The 12,127-nt window shown below is 38.6% G+C and overlaps 1 protein-coding gene across 9 annotated transcripts in view; it reads right to left on the bottom strand.

The window, feature by feature from the left end:
• Positions 1-12,127, bottom strand: part of MCTP1 (multiple C2 and transmembrane domain containing 1) — a 610,169-nt gene that overhangs the window by 28,731 nt on the left and 569,311 nt on the right. The gene's annotated exons all lie outside the window — the stretch shown is intronic.

The raw sequence follows: 12,127 nt of genomic DNA on the forward strand, positions 1-12,127 counted from the left end.
GTCTTGGGTTTTTAAAACTTCAGAGAGGTCTTTTGCAGCAGATTTGCCCAATTTGGAAGGCCTGGTGGTGTAGTGGTTAAGAGCTACATCTAACCAGAAGGTCAGCAGTTCAAATCCACCAGGAGCTCCTTGGAAACTCTATGGGGCAGTACTACTCTGTCCTATAGGCTCGCTGTGAGTCGGACTCAACTTGATGGTAATAGGTTTGGTTTTTGTTTTTTTACCCAATTCAATATGTCATTTCATTTCTTGACAACTGATTCCATGGGCGTTAGTTGTGGATTCAAGTAAAATGAAATCCCTGATCACTTCAATATTTTCTCCATTAATCTTGATGTTGTTTATTTGGCTCAGTTGTGAAGATTTTTGTTTTCTTTACACTGAGGTGTAATCCATACTGAAGGCTGTGGTCTTTGATCTTCATCAGTAAGTGTTTCAAGTCGCCTTCACTTTTACCAAGCAAGGTTGTGTCATCTGCATAATTCAGGCTGTTAATAAGTCTTCTTCCAATCCTGAGTCCACATTCTTCTTCATATAGTCCAGCTTCTTGGATTATTTGCTCAGCGTACAGATCGAATAGGTATGGTGGAAGGATACAACCTGATACACACCTTTCCTGATTTTTAACCACCTAGTATCCTCCTGGAAACCCTGGTGGCGTAGTGGTTAAGTGCTGTGGCTGCTAAGGAAGAGGTCGGCAGTTCAAATTAGCCAGGCGCTCCTTGGAAACCCTATGGGGCAGTTTTAGTCTGTCCTATAGGGTTGCTATGAGTCAGAATCGACTCGATGGCAGGGGGTTTGGTTTTTTTTTTTTTAGTATCCTCCTGTTCTGTTCAAACGACGACCTCTTGGTCTATGCACAGGTTCCTCATAAGCACAATTAAGTGTTCTGGAATTCATATTCTTCCAAATATTATCTATAATTTGTTATGATCCACAAAGTTGAAAAAACCTCTTTCTGATATTCTCTGCTTTCAGCCAAGATCCATCTGACATCAGCAATGATATCCCTCATTCCATGTCCTTTTCTGAATCTGGCTTGAATTTCTAGCAGTTCCCTGTTGAGGTACAGCTGCAACCACTTTTGAATTATCTTCAGCAAAATTTTATTTGTGTGTGATATTAATGATATTGCTTGATAATTTTTGCTTTCTGCTGGATCACCTTGTTTTGGAATAGGCACGAATATGGATCTCTTCTAGTCATTTGGCCAGGTAGCTGTCTTCCCAATTTCTTGATATAGATGGATGAGCACCTCCAGCGCTGCATCTGTTGGTTGAAACATCTCAATTGGTATTTCATCAATTCCTGGCGCTTTGTATTTCCACCAATGCCTTCGGTGTAGCTTGGACTTCTTCCTTCAGTACCATCAGTTCCTGATCATATGCTACCTCTTGAAATGGTTGAATGTTGATCAATTCTTTTTGGTACTGTGGCTCTATATATTCGTTCCATCTTCTTTTGATGCTTCCGGCATTGTTCAAAATGTTCCCAGTAGAATTCTCCAATATTAAAACTTCAGGCTTGAATTTTGTCTTCAGTTCTTTCAGTTTGAGAAATGCTGAGTGTGTTCTTCCCTTTTGATTTTCTAACTCCAGGTCTCTGCACATTTCATTGTAATACTTTATTTTGCCTTCTTGAGCCACCCTTTGAAATATGCTTTTCAACTTTTACATCACCATTTCTTCCATTTGCTTTAGCTGCTCTAGGTTCAAGAGCAAGTTTCAGAGTTTCTTCTGACCTCCATTTTGGTCTTTTCTTTCTTTCCTGGCTTTTTAATGACCTCTTGCTTTCTTCATGTATGATATCCTTGATGTCATCCCACAACTCATCTGGTCTTCGGTCATTAGTGTTCAATGCATCAAATCTATTCTTGAGATGGTCTCTAAATTCAGGTGGGATATACTCAAGGTTGCACTTTGGCTCTTGTGGACTTGTTATAATTTTCTTTAGCTTGAACCTGCATATAAGCAATCAATGGTCTGTTCTGCAGTGGCCCCTGGCCTTGTTTTAACTGATGATATTGAGCTTCTCCATCATCTCTTTCCACAGATGTAGTTGATTTGATTCCTGTGTACTCCATCCGGTGAGGTCCATGTGGATAGTCATCATTTATGTTGTTGAAAAAAGGCATTTGCAATGAAGTTGTTGGTTTTGCAAAATTCCATCATGTGATCTCGTGTCATTTCTGTCACCGAGGCCATATTTTCCAATTACCAATCCTTCTTCTTTGTTTCCAACTTTCGCATTCCAAACACCAGTCAATGCATCTTGATTGCATGCTTGATCAAATTCAGACTGCCGAAGTTGTTAAAAATCTTCAACTTTTTCATTTTTGACCTTAATGGTTGGTGCATAAATTTGAATAACAATCTTACTAACTGGTTTCTCTTGTAGATGTATGGATATTATCCTATCACTGACAGTGTTGCACTTCAGAATAGATTTTGAAATGTTTTTCTTGATGATGAATGCGATGCCATGCCTCTTCAATTTACCATTTCCAGCAGAGTAAACCATATGATTGTCCAATTCAGAATGGCCAATACCAGTCCCTTTCAGCTCACTAATGCCTAGGGTATCAATCTTTATTTGTTCCATTTCATTTTTGATGACTTCCAATTTTTCTAGATTCATACTTCATACATTTCATATTCTGATTATTAATGGACATTTGCAGCTTTTTCTTCTGTCTCATTTTGAGTCATGCCACATTAGCAAATGAAGTTCCCAAAAGCTTAACTCTATTCAAGTCATTAAAGTCCACTCTACTTTGATATTAACCCTATAAATTTGTTGCACTTTGCAAAGGAGATGTGTTTCATGCACACATATGCACATATTGCTTGCTTTTAATTTCAAAATGCTGAAAATTTTATCTCCTCTCTCCCTTGTATTTTATCATTGTAAATAATGATGTAAAGAACATCTTTGTACATAAGACTTTGCTGGGTCTCTTATGCTACAGTCATAGAAATATGAAATGTGGAGTTTGAAGGGTACACATGATTTTGAAAGTTTTTATAGGTAATACACGTTCAAACTGGTAGGAAAAAATCTCCCTCCTACTCCCCAGCTCCCCAAAAAACTTGTTCCCCTCCTTTGAAGCCACCAATGTCACCAATTTCTTACATATTCTTCCAGATATTATTCTACGCAAAGTCAAACAACTCTAAATGTGCTTAAATGTGTGTGTATATTATTTTTTTTTTACTTTTTCCTTTTCTTAAGGCACAGACAGTAGCATATTATAGACATTGTCATATACATATTATATACTATATATCTTGGAGTTTGCTTTAAAAGCTCCCTCATTTTCATAGCTGCATAGTAGTTCACTGTATGGCTGTATCATAACTTATTTAGTCAGTTTTCGCTTAATGTATATTTAGGTTCTTTCCCAACTTTTTGCTATTACAAAAAAAATAGAAGGAAAGAGTACCTTGTATGAATGATATCTCACATATGTATGAGTGTATCCAGAGGAAAAACTTCCAGAAGTATGATTGTGTGGCCAAAGAATTTGTGTTCTAGTAATTTTGATGCATGCTGCCAGATCACCTTCCAAGAGAGATTGTACCAGTTTACGCTCCCACCAAGAGGATATGGAGGTGCCCACTCCTTGCCAGGTTACGTCAGGTTGCCAGTTTGCCTTTTCTTTTCCATGGATTTTCAAGAATATTTCTCTAAATATTCCCAGACTAGTAGCTGTTGGGACTCCACAGCATCAGCTTTTAACACTTTTAACCAAGTAGCTGTCTACATTATGTTTTGAATTAAGTGATATTCATTTTAATTTACAGGATTTATTTATCACATAATATATGTTATTTAGACAAGAGGATAGTTTTTACTTTGGCTATAAATTAAAAAAAAAAAAACTCATTGCTGTCAAGTTGATTCCGACTCACAGAGATCCTATAGGACAGAGTAGAACTGTCCTACAGGTATAGCTGATGGATTGAACTGCCAACCTTTTGGTTAGCAGCCAAGCTCTTAAGCCACTGCACCACCAGGGCTCCATTTTGGCTGTAGAAATGGTCAAATTAGTTGAGTATTTTACAATAGAGGAAGCTTATTGTAGGTAATTTCCAAAGTACTGATAGCCTAGTAGAATTTTTCCTATTAAGTGGCAATTTCCACCATAATTGCTACCCTGAAAGATTGTTAATATTATTTCTGCATTACACCTAAGTATTGAATCCCAAAAGTATGTTTGAATAAATATGTTTCTATTTCACTGCCTCGAATGGATTTCCAAACCAACAAAGTACACAAGTTATATGGCCAAACAACCCCAAATTTGTACCCTGGTTTCCTAACTATGTGTCATGGTGTACATTCCTTACCCCCTCTGAGCCTCAGCTGCTTGCTCTATAAAACATGGTTAATAATACCTAGTTACTGGCAAGATTCAATAATATATAAAAAGTGCTCAATAAATCACTATCAGCACCACTACCACTTCTAATACCACTGTGACAGCACAGTCCTAAATCCAAATATTCTGCCCCATTATAAGTTGTGTTTCCATGTTTATATAGGTAAACAAGTGATATAAATTCAGGTTAACCCTGAGAATTTAGCATAACCAAAATCACAATCTTGTTGAATTAATCTAGAAAGATTAATACCAAAGTGCCAGCCTCTTAAACACATATACAGACACACACACACGCACACATGTATTTTAAGAGCAAGATTGCAAAAGACAAAGAATACATAAACATCTTTGTGTGAACTTCTTCTGAGTTATTCTCAGAAGGTAACAGAGACAAGCTGTGATTGCCTGATTGGCAAAAATACTACGCAGTTGTGCCTGACTTACTGATACCATGTGGGAGGGACAACCTGTATTATTTTTCTAAGCCAAACAAACATGGACCCTGTCTTCATGACGCTGATAGTCAGATAAAACACTGTGAGAGAGACAGTGTATGTAAGATGTATTTCTCATTGGGCTGCCCAGTAGTAGCAGATGCATTACAGATAACAGTATTATCTAATGTAATAGGGTGAGTAGCTAAGTAGAAGAAATGGTCTCCACCCGAGAGCAGTCAGCTCGGATATTAGAATGTGGTATGATTTCCAAATCTCAAAGTACCCAAATAGCTTGATGTCATTTATTATCAAAGATGATTGTGGCTGAAGGGGCTATTTGAATACTAAATATGTGAATTTCCTGAATGAGCACCGAATAGGACAAAAAAACTACAAAAGCGGGGGGGAGTTGTAGGACTTTTATTTAGATGGTCCAATTTGGAACATGGGTTTTTATATGTTTGAAATAACTACCCCTGAGTAATATTTGGAAACCCTGGTGGCTAGGTGGTTAAGTGCTATGGCTGCTAACCAAAAGGTTGGCAGTTTGAATCCATCAGGTGTTCCTTGGAAACCCTAAGGGGCAGTTCTACTCTGTCCTATAGGGTCGCTGTGACTCGAGGGCAATGGGTTTTTTTTTTTTTTTTTTGGCTTGAGTAATATTTTAGTTTCCTTTGTGTACCAGTAACTAGTTTACCGCAGACTGTTGCCATCAAATCGATTCTGACTCACAGCTGCCCTATAGTTATAAAGTTATATTTTATTAATAGAAAAACATAATTTGATTTGATTAGAACTTGAATTGTCAACATTAGCTAAACCCCTTTTACCAGAAAAGAAGCAAACTGATCTAAAGCCACAAATAATGTACGTTCACCATCTAGTGGCACTTTTAGCAAACTGCAGGTACGTTACACTTAAAACAGTGTGTTCTACCAATTTCTGATAACATCAGGAACGTTTTGGATAAGTCTCATTTACTAGATCATTTACGATGGTTTAGCCCCTAGCAACTTAGCAGAATAACTTCTTTTTTTATGTCTTCTCAATTCCTATGCACTGTCTAGACCAGAACACAATATCCTGACATTGTGGTTATAGCCCTGTGATTGGACTCTCCAACTCCTCTTAAATACTGCTATTTATATCACTCTTCTGCTTAAACCAAAGCCAAACCTGTTGCTGTTGAGTTCATTCCGACTCATAGTGACCCTATAGGACAGAGTAGAACTGTCCCAGAGGGTCTCCAAGGAACGCCTGGTGGATTCAAACTGCTGATCTTTTGGTTAGCAACCATAGCTGTTAACCACTACACCACCAGGGTTTCCTTCTGCTTAAGCCATATAAAATAAATTCCCTTTAACACACACAGTCAAGCACATGAACCCTATGCAAAGTGCCTGATTCTGTACTTGCTCAGCAAGCCAAATTCCAGTAAGAGCTTCCCATGTAACCACTGTGTGCACACACATCACGCTTCCCCGTCTGTGCTTGTAATGGTCTCCCTACCTGGAGTACTGTCCCTTCTGCCTTCCCTCCACCTAGGGATTTCCTACCTGGAGGACTGTCCCTTCTGCCTTCCCTCCACCTAGGGATTTCCTACCTGGAGGACTGTCCCTTCTGCCTTCCCTCCACCTAGGGATTTCCTACCTGGAGGACTGTCCCTTCTGCCTTCCCTCCACCTAGGGATTTCCTACCCATTCTTCAAGACTTAGCTCAAAGCCCACTGCCTGCAAGAAGCTGTCCTTGACTACTGTAGCCTACATTCACCTTTCCCACTTCTGAATTCTAATGACTGTCTGCAGGCCAAGATTCACCCCTACCTCGGTTTTGCTGCCCTCTCTTGGGTGTCCATTATGTCTGTGGACCTGATACCCATTGCTGTCGAGCCGATTCTAACTCATAGCGACCCTATAGGACAGAGTAGAACTGTCTCATAGAGTTTCCAAGGAGCGCTTGGTGGGTTTGAACTGCTGGCCTTTTGGACAGCAGCTGTAGCACTTAAGAACTACACCACCAGTAGAGGGTTTCTCTGATCATGTGGGAAATAACTTGATGGTAGTGATTGTTCTTGTGCTTTTTAAAAGGCCTCCTGTCCATTGCATCCACCCAGTGAAGTACACAAAGCTCAATAAATTTGTGAGAATTGCAACCACCAATCCTTAATAGCATTTCATTATTCTGATCTTTTAGGCTACAGATGATTCCCAGGTGTGGCTTCTGATCACCCTGTCATCTTTTACTAGTTAAAACACATGCAATCTTTTCAACAGCAGCGGTAGCTTCACATCAATATATCTGCATATTCGGTGAGGAAGAAAACTGGCATAATGTTTCCCAATAATTTAGGCCAATAGAACAGTTCTTCTTTGATGATCTGAGCAGTTAAGGTGAAAATTAGGGTTAAAATTTGGCAAAAATTTGTCTCATTTATCCATTTCACTTAGTATTTGCAGGTCAGTTGTAAGTGATTTATGAATACCTTTCAAAGGTCACTATCCATCTTCAAAACACATCAATCCCAAGTAAGCAACCTTCCACCTTTGAAGAGAGAAACTTTTACTGTTTCGCAAACACATTCAAAAAGAATGTGGTTTGATCAACAGGGCACGGGATTCATGAAATCAACATTTACTCACATGGCACCACCTTAGAGTATCAAGTGCACTTCTGGTTCTGATTAAAACTACTGCAACAATAACTGGTGGATCTAGGGGAATGCTTTGTTCTTAAATTAATTTAAATATACCCTGGAATAACAAAAGGTATTAAGCCTCCCCACATGTGCCCTCAATGGCTCGGCGTTTTAATAGGAAGATGGGTTGGTCTTAATAAAACTGATAGTCCAGGGAGTGCACAGCCTACATACTGGTATCTCAAAACTTAATCTTAACCCTGTGGTTGTAAAGATACAACAGGTTCTTAATGTTCTTTAATCTGGAATGAGGCTTTATATAATTTAAAATCAATTCTTATAAGACTCAAATTTCTTCATCACATGAAGTGCTACGGCAATTACTTGCCAGACGCAATATTTTCTTGACTCATACTCATATTGAAAATATATGTATATATACATTACAAAACTAAAATTCATGTTGACTTATCATTCTTAAAATAACTTTGTCTACACATATCCATTTATCTCTAGACAGTCATTGAAAATATGAGTTGCCAAGGATTTGAATTTGTGTATCTACAGGCTGCATATTCTTACAATAAAAACGTAGAAAAATCTACTTACATGCCTTCAGCTCTCTTTGTTGAATTTGATTTCTTAGATATAAATAACCAAGCTCTCTCAATATAAGCCTGACACTGATAATGAATATGTTTCAGATGGCAACAGAAAAACATAGTACTGCTGCAATTAAATGCAAATGTTTTGAGTGCCTGCAGTATTAAAGTTGAGTTTAAGCCACCGAATGAGGAAATTCAGAAGTTAAGTGGCTCAAAAGGAATAATTTAAACATGCTGAGTCAGGTTTTCCCAGGGAACAAGCTGCCACTTGGGAGTAAATCTGGGGTGGTTGTAAGCCATAGAAACTCTGATTTCATAATTTTAATATGAATGGCGACATTATTCCTGATACCTTAGAAATTTTTATGCAAAGTACATTGAGCTGCATTTCAAGATGTCCCTCCTCTGTTTATTTAGCCAGTCAGTCCACATTTCCTGAGAACCCACTGTGCACAAAGTATATAGTAGGCTTTTGAAGAGATACTGGACTTTTGTGCCCCTGAGAAGCTGAACAGTCCCTACCTGAAAATACCTTCAAATACTTGAGAATCCTATGTCAATTAATTCTATGGGTACCTGGTGCAAAAGGACCCTGGAGGCACAATGGTTAAATGCTCAGCTGCTATATGAAAAGTCAGTGGTTCAAACCCACCAGCTAGTCTGCAGGAGAAAAGACCTGGTGATCTGCTCCTGTAAAGATTACAGCCATAAGAAACCCTATGGGTCAGTTCTACTCTGTCCTACAGGATTGTTATTGAAGGGGAATCAACTCGACAGCACACAACAAGAACACTTGAAGCAAAGGAGTGATGAATCAAAGGATTGGATGGGGTTAATCAAAGAAGACTTCCCGGAGGGGGTGAGGACACAGGAAGCAGAAACACTTCAGTTAGTCTATGAGGATGAGAAATCAGTGTACTGAATTAAAGTTGAGAATCCACATGAAAGAGAACTGAGGACAAAGAAGCTGGTGGGAAGCTGACAAGGGGTTCAATGACCAAGGGCCTGCTATGTCATCTTGGAACCCTCTCCTTCCTCTTTGAAGTGTTCACTCTTCGCCTTCAGTCTACAGGTAATGTGAGAGAACCCTGACAAGTATATCCATTAGATTCTTATTTACAACTGTGTTTTTAAAACTTAAAATTCCACAGAAAATACTTGGCTTCTGGACACATTCTCACATAGTGACACTTGTAAATCAAAATCTTTAGTTAAAAAAAAGGAAATGATGATCCTTCACAATTGATGTAGAAAAATGGAACTTTGGCTTATGTATTTCTAATTGTGCTTCCCTCAAACCAAAGTATGAGACAAAACGTTCAGAGACATCTGGTTTCCAGCATGAAGACATTTGTATCTGCTTCTAGAAAATGAAATGACTTTATATCTCTTCTGCTTCTCTTCTGGTGTTAAATTCAATTTCAATTTCATATTGGATAGGAACTCCAATATGAAAGCAATCCTAAATTATAAAAGGGAAATCACGCAAGCTCCGGCACTCAGACCTGACAGCTACTCTGGGAGACTCTGCTAATGGTAGTAAGTGCATTATTTAACAATTAATTTGTGTCTAGTTTCCCCTCTAATGCTTTAATAATAGTTAAAGAACAGCAGCCCATGCAACTAATCTCATCTAACAAGGTTCACTAGCACCTCTGGATGGGTAACATCTGCAGAGCTGCCTGTAAGAGCCAAATGGCGGGATAGCAGAGGGGCAAATGTTTGCGTGACTTGCGTTTGAATCTCACTTTGTAATTCATTAGCTGTGACTGTGCGTGAATTTCTTAACCTCTCTATCATGGGTTGAATAATCTTCCCCCCAAATTTACCTGGAACCTCAGAATGTTCACTTGGAACCTCAGAACGTGAACTTCTTTGACAATAGAGTCTTTGAAGATGTAATTGAGGTAAGGATCGTAAGGTAAGGCTGGAGGAGAGATCATATTGGCTTAGGGTGGGCCTATAAGAGACAGGAAACGACCCACAGAGACACAGAAGAAAGCGATGTAAAGGTGGAGGAAGAGATTGGAGTGAGGCATCTACAAGCCACGGAGCTCCAGGAGCTAGCAGAGCCTGGAAGAGGCAAGGCAGGGTTCTCCCCTAGAGGCTTTGGAGGTAAGTGTGGCCCTACTGGTCCCTTGGTTTCACACTTTTGGTCTCCAGAACTGTGAGAGAACAAATTTCTGTAATTTTAAACCACCAAGTGTGTAGTAATTATTAAGCAGAACTAGGAAACCTAAAATACTTTCTAAATCTCAGTTTTTTCATATGTACAATTGGGGTTAATAGTAATAACTATTCCTTAGGGTTTTTTTTTTTTTAAGGATTAAAAGTGATGAACCAGTCAAAATGCTCATCCCAGTACTTGGCACATAGAAATAAATGTTATTTATTAATGTTATTGACTTCTATGTTAGCCCTTATTTCCATAGTGTTTAAATGACATCATATAGGCTACCTAGTTAAAGGCAAAATCTTAACAGTCACTAAAAAATAAAAATAAATAAATATAAAAAAACAAAAGCTCCCCCAAAAACCAAATCCATTGCCTTCAAGTTGACTCTGACTGACGGCGAACCCATGTGTTACAGAGTAAAATCGAGTAACACAGGACTTGTTGGCTGTAGTCTTTATGGGAACAGATCACCAAACCTTTCTTCTGCAGCACCACCGGGTAGATCTGAACTGCTATCCTTCTGCACTAAAATATTAGGGTAAAACCCTTGGAGAGTGGAACATCTAGGAAGAAATTACTCTGTAGCACTTCTACTATATAATCCAACGGCAGGAAATAAAGAGAGCACATGTCTTTTTACTACTTTTAAATATTTTTACTGGTTTGTCATCTCTTGGGCTTGGTGTTACTAAATAAAAGGAGTACCACGGCTGTCATTTGTTCGGGTCGACGGAATCAGAGTTGAGCCGGGAGCCATGGCTGCTGACAGTCTGAGATCAAACACGCAAGCTTCTGCGGGGTCTTCCAGCTTGCCTCTGAAGGCAGGGGTAAAAAGAATTACAGGCTAATGAACCCAATTACCGCCTGTAAAGACCACTTCAAAAGAAGAAAGAATGAGAAGCTTCTGAAACCTTTTGGTTTTGCCAAGAATTCGACATCAAGATACCTCGTTGGTATTTAAGAATTTAATATTAAATATCTTAAAAAATAGTAAGGCTTTTAACTGAAAGGAAGTATAAAGAAAAATACTATATTAATGTATCAATAACATTGATTACCTTGAGGAAATAGTGTCTACGTCCCTTCATGTCAGACTAAAGGAATTTCAATATAGATAATCATTCTCTCAATTGCGTATGTACTCCAGGCCAAAACTCAGTCACTGAAACTGTACTGAACACCTATTATCTTCCAGGCTGAATGAGAGGAATATGAAGATGAGTAATACACACCCAGTTCCTACCCATAAGGTGAACAAGCCAGCAAATAAATCCTTAGGATACTATCTGGTAAGTTCTCTAACAGGTATAGGAAGGCAGGGAAAATGGCTAACTGGTGAAAGCAGGGAAGACTTCACAGGGAAAGAAAAATGATTGTATCATTTACCAAAGCAAAACAATCAAAAGCAAACATTGAATGGAAATCTAATGAAAACATTAGTGTATTCCAATAAAAAAAAAAAAAGGGATTATTTAGTAGGTTTGGCACTCTTACCATTTTTCTATAAATGGGACTATGTAAAATTGGCTATGAAATATGTAAAATTTTTGAAAAAACTTTATTTGGAAAGGTATCAAATGTTGGGCTTATTATTAGCAAATCTGAAAACTTATATTCAACAAAAAAAAATAATTGAAGGTCTATGATGTGCCAAGCACTGATTACATGCTAGTGGGAAGGAAAACACAGAAAAAGAGACAGAAATAAAGGAGGAAGCTTGCAGCCTCAGGAAGGTGAGAGGAGATTACGAAGGATGTGAAAAATGCTTTATGACAGGTGTCAACAGGAGCTATCAGGATCACAAATGCCTACATGGACCAGGCTGAATGAGAGTGCAAACCCCATGGAGGGAAGCATCCGTGACCCAGCTCCCACTGATCCTAGACATTT

This window comes from Elephas maximus, chromosome 2 (genome assembly GCF_024166365.1).
Source record: "Elephas maximus indicus isolate mEleMax1 chromosome 2, mEleMax1 primary haplotype, whole genome shotgun sequence".
Classification (NCBI taxonomy): Eukaryota; Metazoa; Chordata; class Mammalia; order Proboscidea; family Elephantidae; genus Elephas; species Elephas maximus.